This window comes from Rhinolophus hipposideros, assembly GCF_964194185.1.
Source record: "Rhinolophus hipposideros genome assembly, chromosome: 2".
NCBI classification, from domain to species: Eukaryota; Metazoa; Chordata; class Mammalia; order Chiroptera; family Rhinolophidae; genus Rhinolophus; species Rhinolophus hipposideros.
The window spans coordinates 89,774,042-89,787,551 of record NC_138048.1 but is presented as its reverse complement, the minus strand read 5'-3'; positions in this window follow the sequence as shown (position 1 = coordinate 89,787,551).

Genomic DNA, 13,510 nt, shown 5'->3' with positions numbered 1-13,510 from the left:
TGCCAATATACACTCCCAACAATAGTGAACGAGAGTTCCAGTCTTTACATCCTGGCCTCTATTTGGTATTGTCAATTTTCTTTATTTGCAATACTGTTATTTTTACTTATTTTTATTTTAGCTATTCCAGTGGAGATGCAGTGGTATTAAAATACATTTCTGTTCTTACTAATAAAATTGAGTACATTTGTCTATGTAATAGCTATTTGGATATCTTTTTTATTTTTATTTTTGATATGACTGTTAAGTCTTTTTTAAAAGTCTATTTTCATGTGGGCTTGCCTTTTTTAAAAATAATTTTAAATTTAGAAAATAATTTCAAAGAGACTACAGAACAGAGATTTTCCCTCAACTGTCCCCATTAACATCTTATCATGGTATATTTATCAAAATGCGGAAATTCATATTTATGCAATAATGTTAACTAAACCTCAGACTTTATTCAAATGTTACCAGTTTTTCCACTAATGAATATTGAATACTCTATGAATGATCCACGAATTATGCTGTTTTCACTGTGATTGGTGGAAACAGATACTATTTCCTGTTTTACAGGAACTCTGGATATTGTTGTCTGTACAGTAGTCTCCCTTATTCAAAGTTTTACTTTTCATGGTTTCAGTTACCTATAGCCAATTGCCATCCAAAAATATTACATGGAAAATTCCAGAAAGAAACAATTCATAAATTTTAAGTTGCACACCACTCTGAGTAGGGTGATGAGCCCTTCCCCTGTCTAGCTATCTTTTGTGGCACATAAATCATCCCTTTATCCAGCTATATACACTCCGCACCCTTTAGCCACTTAGTAGCCATCTCAGTTATCAGATTAACTGTCATGGTATTGCAGTACTTGTGTTCATGTAACCCTTATTAAAATTAACAGTGGCTCCAAAGCACAAGAGTAATGAAGCTGGCTATTTGGATATGCCACAGAGAAGCTGTAAAAAGTGCTTCTTTTAGGTGAAAAGATGAGCACAGTACAATAACATATTTTAAGAGTAAGAGAGAGACCACATTCACATAACTTTTATTACAGTATATTGTGATGATTGTCCTATTTTATTATTAGTTATTGTTGTCAATCTCTCACTCTGCCTAATTTATAAATTAAACTTTATCATAGTTATGTAGGTATAGAAAAAATGTATAATATATATAGAGTTTGGTACTGTCCTTGGTTTCAGGCATCCACTGGAGGTCTTGGAAGATAACCCCCACAGATAAGGGGGGACTACCGTAATCCTTTCCTTTCAAGGGTTTCCTCTCCCTCTCTCCTCCCAAACTTGAGGAGTTTTCTCACTTACATGTCATGATCAGTATTCTTCTGAGTAATACGGGTATATAGATGACTCACTACAAATCTCTAGTCTCTTTCTCTTCCTCTCTCTCTCTCTCTTTCTCTCTCCCTCTCTCTCTTTCTCTCCCTCTCTCGTTTCTCTCTGTTAAATTTTCCCTCACCACTATGTAAACTCTAGCCACTATGGTCTCTCTTGTAGTTGAGCTCCACATCCCAAACTTAGAATATCTTCTAAGTTCCATTTTAGTCCCTCTTCTTCACAATGGCCTGGACACTCTATTAAGTAAGTAACACAGTAAGCAGAGAGTTCCACTGATTTGTTTCTGTCTCTCAGGATCACTGTGCTAAGTTTTCTGATGTACAATGTCTTGAAAACTGTTTTATCATACTGGGGGTGTCAAAAAAATGTACACAAGTGGACACTTTGGTCAACGTTGCTCAAGCAGTAGTTCTCCATAATCAGAAGTGTCTGGACACTGATGGTAACCACTTTGAGCACCTCTTATAATTGCAGACGTCAAACATGATTTGTATTCATCTTTTGTTATAGGTATATATTGAGTATTACAATTTTAATACTTTTTTGTAAATGTGTATTACATTTTCCTGGCACCCTCCGTATATTGCATAATTTATTTAGGGCAAGAGTATAAATAAATCCACCCCATGTTACTCCACTTTGGCTAGAAACAAAATGTCATTTCTTAATTGAGATTTTCTTTATCACTGTGATATTCAATTGTATAAATATTTTAGAATATAAAACTTTTTGTCCCCTGAAAATTACAATTGAGGGATCTAGGAGTTCTTATTCTGAGTAAATTAAAGCTTGTTGTAGAAGATCCACAAATACAATATTCATTGTCACCGGTAGGTATATTAAGTACACATTACTAACAGAATATGAAGAAGGCATTTTAAATTACATTAATTGTTCTGGAAAGGATTCTTGAAAATTATGATGCTTTAGCTAAATTTATAAGTGAACTAGACAAAAAATAAGAATAATAAATTGAGAGGATAGTACATATATACGATTTCTATGCTACATTCAATAAGAGGCAACTACAAGTGGTTTAATAAAGTTGCAATAACAAATATTCAGAAAATACCAACATACATTGTAGTATATTGGTAGTTTTATTACAATCTAAAATTAAAAAAACAAAATCAAAATATTTTCTAGGATGCTTTCTGCTGTCGTACAGTAATTCAATTGCTTTATTTTAAAATGTTTACAGTTCATTTTTTGAGCCTTATGGGCTACAATTTTGTGTGTCTCTACAAATGGGCATTGATTGCTCTATTTAGAAATCATTTTCAGTGGTAAGTTGAGTGTCATTTATCATGATCTTAGTTTTTATAACTTCGCTAAAGACTGTCTAGGCTAGGGACATGACTTCTAGCAGTTATATTTGAATTGGCACAGAAGACTAGAAATTTACTTCTGTAATAAATTGTGCCTTATTTGCTTTTAACATATCAACCCCTTTTTCATACTGCAATTTATCCATCAAAACCAGTTCATAAGAAGAAAAATAAATGTTGTATAAAAGTAAAGTGAGGTTTTGAAATTCACTTGTTGAATGTATCTGTATCTTAAAGGAGACCGACAAAATATAGAATTGGAATATAAAACTAAATCCCACTATTAAATAATAATCATTGCTGATAAAGTAGTTGTGTGTGTGTCTGTGAGTACATGTACACGCATGCATATGGTACTGTTTTGCTATTCTTCACTGCAATTCTACCATATTTCAAAATCTATATTATGATTGCTATGGGAAATCTTATGGTTACTTGAATACGGTGAAAGATAAAGCAGGAAAACTATGGAAAAGTTTAGATAGAATTGTTTTCCAAGCCATAGAATCAACTGTTCACAAGATTTCCAACAAATCACATTGTGAGTTGGTCATTAAATCATTGAAGAATAAACTTCTAGGAGAAATGACAATTAAGCCATCCCTTAGCATACATTTCTTGTCACACTCCTTTTGTGATTCTATGTATTCTGTTATTTTTGTCCACACAAAATGGTGCTTTGGGCTTTTGATTTGGAAATGCAAATTTATTTATAGATTGCTTAAAAAAGGAATGCCTGCCTAAAAATATATCTTGATATATTAGTCACCTTTGCTAAGGTAACAAATAACGACCCAAATCTCCATGGCTGAAGAACACATTTATTTCTGATTACATTCCATAAACAATTGTTGGTCAACTGTTGCTGTCCTTTAGGCCATGTTGAATCTGTGTTTATCCCATATAGCTTCTCATTCTGGGCAAAAGCTGTAGGAGCAGCTCCAATCAGAGTCATAAAAAATGGAGTGAATCTAAGCATCAAGCTTTACTAATAATCATCAGGTTACAGCCAATCAAGAGTCTCAGATGAAGAGGAGAAGGTCCCAGAACATAGATTGTGGCTTTCCCAAGCTTTCTTTCAGCATTGGATGTGCACTTTCTGTAGCAGAATAATATGTGGACTCTATAAGTAAGCGTCATGCCTATTGTCACACAGCAGTTAGGTATGTTTAAACTGTGAGCTAGCTCTATCTTATGCCACAAAAGTTGTATAGCTTACAAGACATTCTCTAAAGAGAATGACTATACCTCATAAATCCATAGATTAATTTTGCTGTGTATACAATCCATCAGTTGCTGAAAAAAATATTGAAATCTTCAACGCTAATTATGAATTTGTCTATTTCTCCTGTAGATTTTGTCATTTTTGTTTTTCTTTTTGTATTTTGAAGCATTATTATTATTAGCTACATTATTAGCTATAGTATTTTGAAGCATTATTATTAGTAGCTACATTATTTTTAGCTACACTCATATATAGAATTATTACATTTATGTCAATTATTTTTTAAAGAGATTAAAAATAAGACAAATAGGATTGCATATACCATGTATTTACCATTTCTAATGCTCCTTTTTTTCTTTTTTATTGCATTAGCCCAAATTTCCATTTGGTATAATGCTGCTCTACTTAGAAAAAAAACGAATAGTTTTTCTAATGAATATATTTTGGAAATAATTTATCTTAGTGTTTGTTTTTCTGAACAAAATAATTGTTTTTCCACCTTCATGTTTGAACAATATTTCCGTGGGGTAAAAATCTAGGTTGACAGTTTTTTTTAACAATTTGTTCCACTTCCTCTTGGTTTGAATTGTTTCTGATAAGAGTTTGTTTTAATGCTTATCTTTAAAAGTATTGTGTCTTATTCCTCTTGAAGTCATGGAGATGTAAAGTATATGGAATATAGTCAATGATATGGTAATAACTGTGTAGTGCCAGGTGGGTACTAGACTACTCAGGAGATCACTTCTTAAATTATATAAACATGTAACCACTATGCTATACACCTGAAATTAATATAAAATAATATTGAATGTCAACTGTAATTGAAAATTTTTAAAGGGATGAAAAGGTAAAGGGGAATAAGAAGTTCAAATTTCCACATATAAAACAAATAAGTCATGCGGATGTAATGTACAGCATAGGGAATATAGTCAACAATATTGTGATGGCATGGTAATGTCAGATGGTTGCTGGACTTAGCATGAGGATCATTTCTTCAAGTATATAAATGTTGAATGACTATGGTGTATACCTGAAATTAATACTGTGTGTTAGCTATATTTTAATTAATTTTTTTTTAATTTTCCAAAAGAAAGTATATAGAGAAAAAAAAATCCTGAAAAAAATGAGAGCTGAATTAACTGATAGTAATAACAAGAGGTTTAAAGTATAAGTAGTTGAACACACACACAAAAAAAGAGGAGAAAGGTACTGGAAGAAACAATGATTGAAAAAAATTTTAATGTAATTAAAAATATATATCTACTAGTCAAAGAATCTCAATGAACACCTAATAAAATAAATCTAAAGAAAACCACACCATAAAAAAATCTTAAAATTTCAGGTATACAGCATAGTGGTTAGACATTTATATAACTTAAGAAATGGTTCCCCTGACTAGTCTAGCACCCACCTAGCACAATACATAGTTATTACCATATTGACTATACTCCCTATGCTTTACTTTACATCCCCATGATGATTTTATAATTACTAATTTGTACTTCTTAATTCCTTCACCTCTTTTATCCACCCTCCAAACCCCTCCGATCTGGCAACCATCAAAATGTTTTATGTATCTATCAGTTTGTTTGTTTTGTTCTTTAGATTCCGAAATCACATTGCATCTCTCTTTCTCTGTCTGGCATATTAGCACGATACCTTCCAGATCAATCCTTGCTACCAGAGATGGCAAGAACCCACTCCCTTCCATGGCCGAGTAATATTCCATAGTATGTATATACCACTTCCTCTTTGTCCATTCATCCATTGATGGACACCCAGGCTGCTTTCACATCTTGGCCAGTGTAAACAATGCTGCAATGAACATATAGATACACATGTCCCCTCGAAGTAGCGTTTTAGGTTTCTTTGGATAAATACCCTGAAATGAGTTTACTTTGTCCTTCTTTGTCTCTTAGTACAGACTTTGTTTTGAAGTCCATTTTATCTAGTATAAAAATTGCTATCCCAGCATTTTTGTCTGTTTCCATTTTCATAAAATATCTTTTTCCATTTCTTTACTTTCAGTCTGTGTCTTTTGATCTGAAGTGGGTCTCTTGTAGGCATCATATGTGAATGGTCTTGTTTGTTTTTCCATTTAGCCACCCTATCTTTTGATTGAAGCATTTGATTAATTTACATGTAAAGTGATTGTTGATAGATAGGTAGTTATTGCCATTTTATCATGTATTCTCTTTATCCTTTAATGTCATCCTTGTAGCATATATTAGGTTACTTGTAGTCAGTTGAATTCTCCCAAGGCTCACTTTAAATATTTTTAGACCAGGTCTAGAGCAACTAATAGTCTAGAACCAATGTAGCCATTCTAGGCAGTCTATCCAATTTTCTGTTACTTACAAAGTCTTTCTATTCTGACTAGTGGGAACACAAATTATTCTCGGACTCCTGGGTTCCCCCCATTTTTTCTTTTTTGTCTATTCTTGCCTGGCAGGTATTTCCTAAACCTCAGGGAGCTTACTCTCATGCATGTGAATATCAGTATGAATCAAAAGTGTAGGAAAGAACCCATTTGCACATCTCCACAGCCACCTCCCTGTGAAAGTCCCTACACTTGTGTACTACACCTCTCCACCCCCACCCCCCTGATTATAAGCCTCCTTCGCCTTTCCAAATTCTGATTTCTGTCTCTTATTTCAGCAAGACAACTGAGCTTGTTTAATTTTTCCTCATTTTTGCTGGAAATTGCCTCTAGACAAGAAGATGTTTTCTCCATTGTTTTGCAGTAACCTAAAAATTCTTCCAGGCTTTGAGCTGATACAATCGTCAGGCTTACCTCACTTGTTTCTATTCTCTTTGTAACCACAATGCTGCACTGTCAATTGTTCCATATATAAAAAAAAAGTAACGTTTCACATAGTTGGTCCACTTGTCTCTTTTGCTACATTTGACAGGAAAATCCAGTCTGTGAATTTACTTTGACTGGCAGTAGGCAGCCATCTTATTTTAAATGATTGATGAAGAATAAATTATAGAAATAATTTAATAATAACAGTTTAAACACAGTTTGAAATGAAAATGAAAGCACAACTTGTTAGTATTGTAGACAACACCTTATCCAAGTTATCAAAATTAATACCAGCAGTAATGAAATGTATCAGTATCATATACCTTCTGATATAAAACACCAAGAAAGGCACACCATCACTGCTGTGGTATTCTTGTTAAAAATGCATAACTTGAATTTAAATATGGACACATACCAGATATTGAGGGATATACTATAAAATACCTGGCCAATATTCTCCAAAAGTTTCAATAGTATAAAAAATTGAAATGCCCATTGGTAGACAACTGGATTAAAAACCTGTGGTTCATTTATACAATGGAGTATTACGCAGCCATAAAGAAGAAAGAAATCTTACCATTTGCAACAACATGGATGAACCTGAAAACATTATGTTAAGTGAAATAACACTTAATAACACTAAGACAGAGAAAGACAAGTACCATATGATCTCACTTATATGCAGAAAGTAAAGAAAAGAATAAATGAATGAACTAATCAGAAACAGTTTCAGAGACATAGAGGAAAAACTGAGGGTTGCTAGATGGGAGGCGGGTGGGGATAGAAAAGGAAGGTGAGGGATTAGAAAACAGTCGGTAACCACAAAATGGCCATGGGGATACATCAATTTGGGGAATGTAATCAATAATGTTATAAAGATTTTGTAGGGTATCTGATGGACACGTGTCCCATTTGGGAGACCACCTCAGGGATGCTGTAGATGCCTGATCACTGCACTGTATATCTGAAGCTGAAGCTGAACAATAATGAATGTCAACTACAATTATATATATTTACAAGAAGTGAAGTACAGCATTAGGAATAGAGACATTTGAAAATGTAATGGCTGTGTGCAATGTCAGAGGGTTAGTGTATGGGGGGGTCATCACTGTGTGAGGGATATAAATGATAAATGTCTATTACTTGTTTTGTACATCTGAAATTGAAAAGAAAAGAAAAGGAAAAAAGAGGAGAGGAGAGGAGAAGAGAGGAGAGGAGAGGAGAGGAGAGGAGAGGAGAGGAGAGGAGAGGAGAGGAGAGGAGAGGAGAGGAAAGAGAAAAGAAAAGGAAAGGAAAGAAGAGAAAAGAAAAGACTGAGGAACTGTTCTAGATGCAATGTGTGAGGCTAGGTTAAAGACTGGCCTACAAAAAGGACTTTAGGGGGACAAATGTTAAACTTTAAATAAGGTTGATATAGAGTGAATAATATTATTCCATCAATTTAATATATTAGTTTTGATCATTGAGCTGTGGTTATGAACATCGTTCTCATTTTAGGAAGCAGTATGGAGTACATTTGGAAATTCTTTGCACTGTTTCCACTTTGTATACATTCTTTGATGTACATCAAAAATTATCTCACAATAGAAACTGAAAAATGGAAAATAGAAATAAAAAGCAAATTACATCCATATCAAATGAAACTACAAAGTGAGAAAACATCCCCAGGCATTGAATTATTCTCATGGCACATTCCTGGAAGAACCAGTTCTATAGACAATCTCACTAACGCCTGCGACAATCCTACCCACCGCTCACTCGCCATTATGCTAACCTTCCTATTCCTTTACCATTGTCATATACACACCTACTTTCTGTGCTTTCTGTGTTGTTAAATTACAACCTAGAATTTTAAAGCAATACTTCTAAGGTGGACTGCTTTCCCAGTTTTGTCTGACTTATCAAAACAGTTTATTCTCAATGCAAAAGAAGCATCTTTTAAATATTCCTATATTTTACCCTTGTTTCAATTATAGACAATTTTGTTAGTTAAATCAAAGTGAGTTTAGCAAAAAGGTGGTAAATTTGCTCAAAACCATTAATTTAACTTTTCCAATTTGTGTATTCACTCTAAAGCTAGATACTTGCCAAGTATAAAATGCCACTTCAAAGGTAATAGTAAACACTTACTTATTATGATATACTTTTTAAAGGTTTTGCTTATTTGAATTAGCTTTAAGTTTAACTCTGAGTTATGGAAAGCAACGGTAAAAATGGTAGAAATATTGTTTCTCCTCATAAACTTGGTAGTTGAGAGCTCGCATCACAGTTCCAGAAGCATCACTGACTCAATCCACATTGTTGCTCAGCCATCTCCAATCCCTAATTTCCACCTTGTGGTCCAAAGTGACTACTCTAATGCTAGTCATTATGATAGCATTCCTGCTTTCAGGAAGGAAGCCAGGAGAAAAGGTGGTTAATCCTTTGTAGAAACTGCTTGCACAACATTTGTTTATGTCCCCACGGGACAGAAATTAATTGCAGGGTCGCAGCCATATATATGAGGAAGACGGAGAAGTGCAGTCTATTCAGGGCAGCCAAGTACCTGGGGTTCTATTACTCTCTAAATATAGAATAGATAGTGGGGGGCAACTAGTAGCTTTTATAAAAATTACTGACTAGATAGAACGATAAAATGATACGTATCCTATCCAAATAAGAACCTTTATTTCATGAATAATTTTCAAATAGTCTAGAGCTTAAAATATCATGTAATAGCCCTTCCTGTTGTACAAAATGGCAAAAATATTGTCACTTATTGATAGTGTTCATCACACATCTCCAAATTTAAAACTCTGCTTAAGATGTTTGTATGCTTAAACTAGAAATCAGTAAGACCATTAAAAAGAAATATTGCCTTCCATTATTCTAGAAGTTAACACAGTCCAGGGAAGAAAATAGTTACTACAAACAAATATTTGATTAAACTATTGAACGTGTCCCAGCGGTATGGTGCTAACACATTTATTCGGAAACCTTATTTACAGAGCATTGTGCACATATCCTGTTTTCCTTATCCTATCATCTCTTGGACAGCTTTACAATACATGCAATAGAAATATGTCATTATAGACTTTAATTGCACGTACTTTATGGCTGCTGACAACAAAAGGATAAAAAGATTAATCACTTCTGCACTTAGTGAACATTCTAGGGCTTTGTAAAGATTTCAATCTTGTTTATTTTTTTCCAAAAGCTTCATTTGAATGCACAGAGGTACATTTCAATTGACCACCTTCCCCACCATTTCAATGGTCAAACTAAAAGGCAGGACATTTATCAACAAGAAGAAAAAAAAAACCTTGGAATACAATATATCTGGAACTAACAACATTGAATAAACTTGGCAGTTGCTATTGAAAGAACTTTGCATTGTTTTAAATAAAATGACCAAAAAAAAAAACAAAACACACAAATATTAAGTATGGTAAATCTCTATTTTTCAAGAAAATGCACAGTTATAGATGTGTAGAAAAAAGAAGATGCTTTGTGCTTTTAAAATGCCTTTAAACAAAAGTGCAAGAGCTTGCTCTGCAGAAGTTGAAATGAGCAGTAATCAGAACTTACTGTAAATTTTTAAAAATTATCCTGTGCTCAGTTCTCTGCTTGTGTCTCTGATCCCTGGTTATCTTCTATGCTTTCAAGTTGATTGTGTTTTTTCAGTTACTCTGGAGGGAAATATGTACTATCAAAAGCAATGTTTTTCATGATGCTGTTTCTAGAATAGTAGTCAAATCTTGACCATTAATCTTAGACTCCTGCCTTTTAAAATAGGTTTCGGGATTTTGTTTCTGCTATATCTAGTCTTGCCAAATCATACTTATTTCTAGGTTGCTGAACAGAAAAGCTTGCAATGTTTTACAATGTTGATTGACCTATGAATAGATAGAAATGCTATCTTGTGAATAAAGATAAAAATCAAATGTGAAGGGTGCCACAATTGACAAATGAGATCAGAGCACGATAGACTTAAAAATTACCGCTGTGGGTCACACTGTCACACAACCCCTGGGAAAATGTCACCATTTCTAGCATAGTTGTTCCAGGTACCATCTTACCTGGTAGAAAATGATACCAAAAAGTTTCAAGTAGCACATGGATTATCTAGCTGTTATTCCCACAGAGATATGGCCTGACCAATAGAGCAAAAGTCAAAATCCCTTGTTAGAACATTATAAATGAAATAATTCCCTTGGATATTTCCTTGGATAAGGATGATAAATTTTAAATCATGGGGAAAAGGAAAAATGTTAATATAATTTAAGGGTTCTTTGACATATCAGTAAAGTATTACCTGATAATGATTAAGTAAATGATTTTGTAGTTAATCAGGGGGCTACCCCACAGTGAACAGAACCTCCTCTAGCTTATTTTCTCCTGTTCAACAGCTGTCTTGAAAACTCAAATGGACATTAGAAATTGTCTCATACCCTAATATCAACTTCACAAACAAGCAAACTTTCCCCTTATTGCGGAGTAACTCTGTTCTCCATAGATACAAATTTCTTCATTATGATTTTAAGGGTCCTTTTACAAGCTCCATGGCCACTTTGTTGAATTTGTATTGCTAAAAGGTAGTACTATATACAGTATCTGGCTCAACTAATTTTCATTGAAGAAATAAATTAATGAATGTTCTCAAACTGCCCATAGGGGTGGCGCACCTATTTATAAAGAAAGCATTCACAACAGCTAACATATTCATGCTAGAAAAGAGTCTAATAACACTTTCAATGATTGGAGGAACCAAACTTTGAATTATTTCTATAGGTTGATCAGTAAGAAATACAGCACTTGATCCTTTTTTTTTATTTCTTAACTTCTAAAATATCTGATGTCTCAGAATCATAGACCCAAATTGATTCTTTAATCTCAATGCACACATAACTTCCACTGCAGAAGTTAAAAATTGTATCTGTCATCCTGAAAGAAAGTATCTGTGTAACCCAGATTGAATGGTCTCAGTCTTACCATCTTCCTCTGGAAGCAGAAAGGAAATGAGGCATTGTTGCAGCAGTGCCCCACTACCTGCTATACCTATTCAGGGTCTAACATGGTGAATACTGTCTTAATGACTTATTACATTTTCAGTCTCACCCAAACATGTATTCTCTAAATGTGAATTTCTCTGCATCTTTGGGCCAAAAAAAATAGCAATTCAAAATGTATGCCAATTATTTTGCAATGCACGGTAACCCCAGATATGCCTGCAGCCAACACATTTTAACTCATTTAAAACTGGACTGGAATAAGAACATAAGACCAGCACTGAACATGACAATTAAATGGGAAAAGAGACACAAGTGCTTGCTTTGAGAGGTTGCATTGAGTACAGATTGCTTTAGGAGAATGTTCATATCATTCTAAGATGTATGCAAGTGGAAGATGATTTAGAATTTTATGTGATCCAAGAACCTCATTTTGAAACAAATAAGCATCACAATTTGTACAAACAGGTGCTCATTGAATTTTAGAAATTCTGCTTCTTGGAAAATACAAGTTATTCATTGTTGTGTCATCACAATATTTAAAAAGTCACGAATGTTAAAAATGAAATTTTCTGTGTTTATAGGAACCTTAGACAGAAAACAGCCCAACTATTAGATAAACATATATTTTAATTGAATTACTTTTCTAAACAGGTGTCACTGTATTTTTCCGTTCTTCTTATAAAAAGACAACATCAACTTTATACTAGTTATAAACAGATCTGCTCTATTTTCAATCTGAACTTACAAAGAATTTCTTTAAGTGAATAGTGACAACTATTTTTCCAAATTTATTGTTGTCTTAAGTGTTATGTAATCCTTGATCCTTAAAAAGAAATTCATGTTACTATCCCACAAATATCCACTACATGTTATCAATTATCTATTTCTCTCCTTATAACATTCTTCACTTATAACATTCTATTGTGCACAGCAGCAACAAATAAGCTTATATCCTATAACCTTGTTCATCGTCCTATCGTGCCACTGAGTAGTATATGAGGCTTTTAGATAGGACTGATAAAGTATTCACCAAGGCAAAGTTTGGAGCTTTAATTTCCCTAATTCTAAGAATCTGAAGATATACTGTATAAATATTATAGCTTTGTTGATACACACTCATTATCACCTCAACTTCCAGGTGAACTGATTTTTAATGTGACAGTGATTTCTTTGCTTATCAGTACTGCAAGCTGTTCACATAACTGAATTGGTTACTGACTTCTGTTTCTGTGGCTATAGATGCCCAAACAAAAATTAAATGATTTAAAATCCATTCCTTAAACTGTGTGTGGTAAAAAGAACAATCCCTCGCCCCCATCCCAAAGGTGCCCATGGCCTAACCCCGGGAACCTGAGAATATGTTGTCTCGTGACAAAGGAACTCTGCAGAGGGAAAGGAGTTCACATACCTTAGCAAGAGTACCTTGTATTATCTGGGCGTGCCCAGTGCAACTGTATGGGCCTTTTCAAGAGGGAAAAGGAAGGCAGAAAGGCAGCGAGATATAAAGATGAAAGAAGCAGGAGTGATTCGAAGCATGAGAGGGAACTGAACGACTAGTGCTGACTGTGAAGATGATAGAAGGCGGCCAGAGCCATGCAGTGTGAATGGTCTCTAGAAGCTTAGATGGACTGCCAGTAAGGAACAGGCATTGCCAACAGAGCCCTGCAGACACCTTGATTTCACCCTTGTGAGATTCTAAGCAGACAACAGCCATGCGGTTCCTGGACTTTTTCCCATAAAAGTTATAGATAACGAATGAATTTTGTTTTAATCCATGACATTTATGATAATCTGTTATAGCAGCAATAGAAAACCAAAAC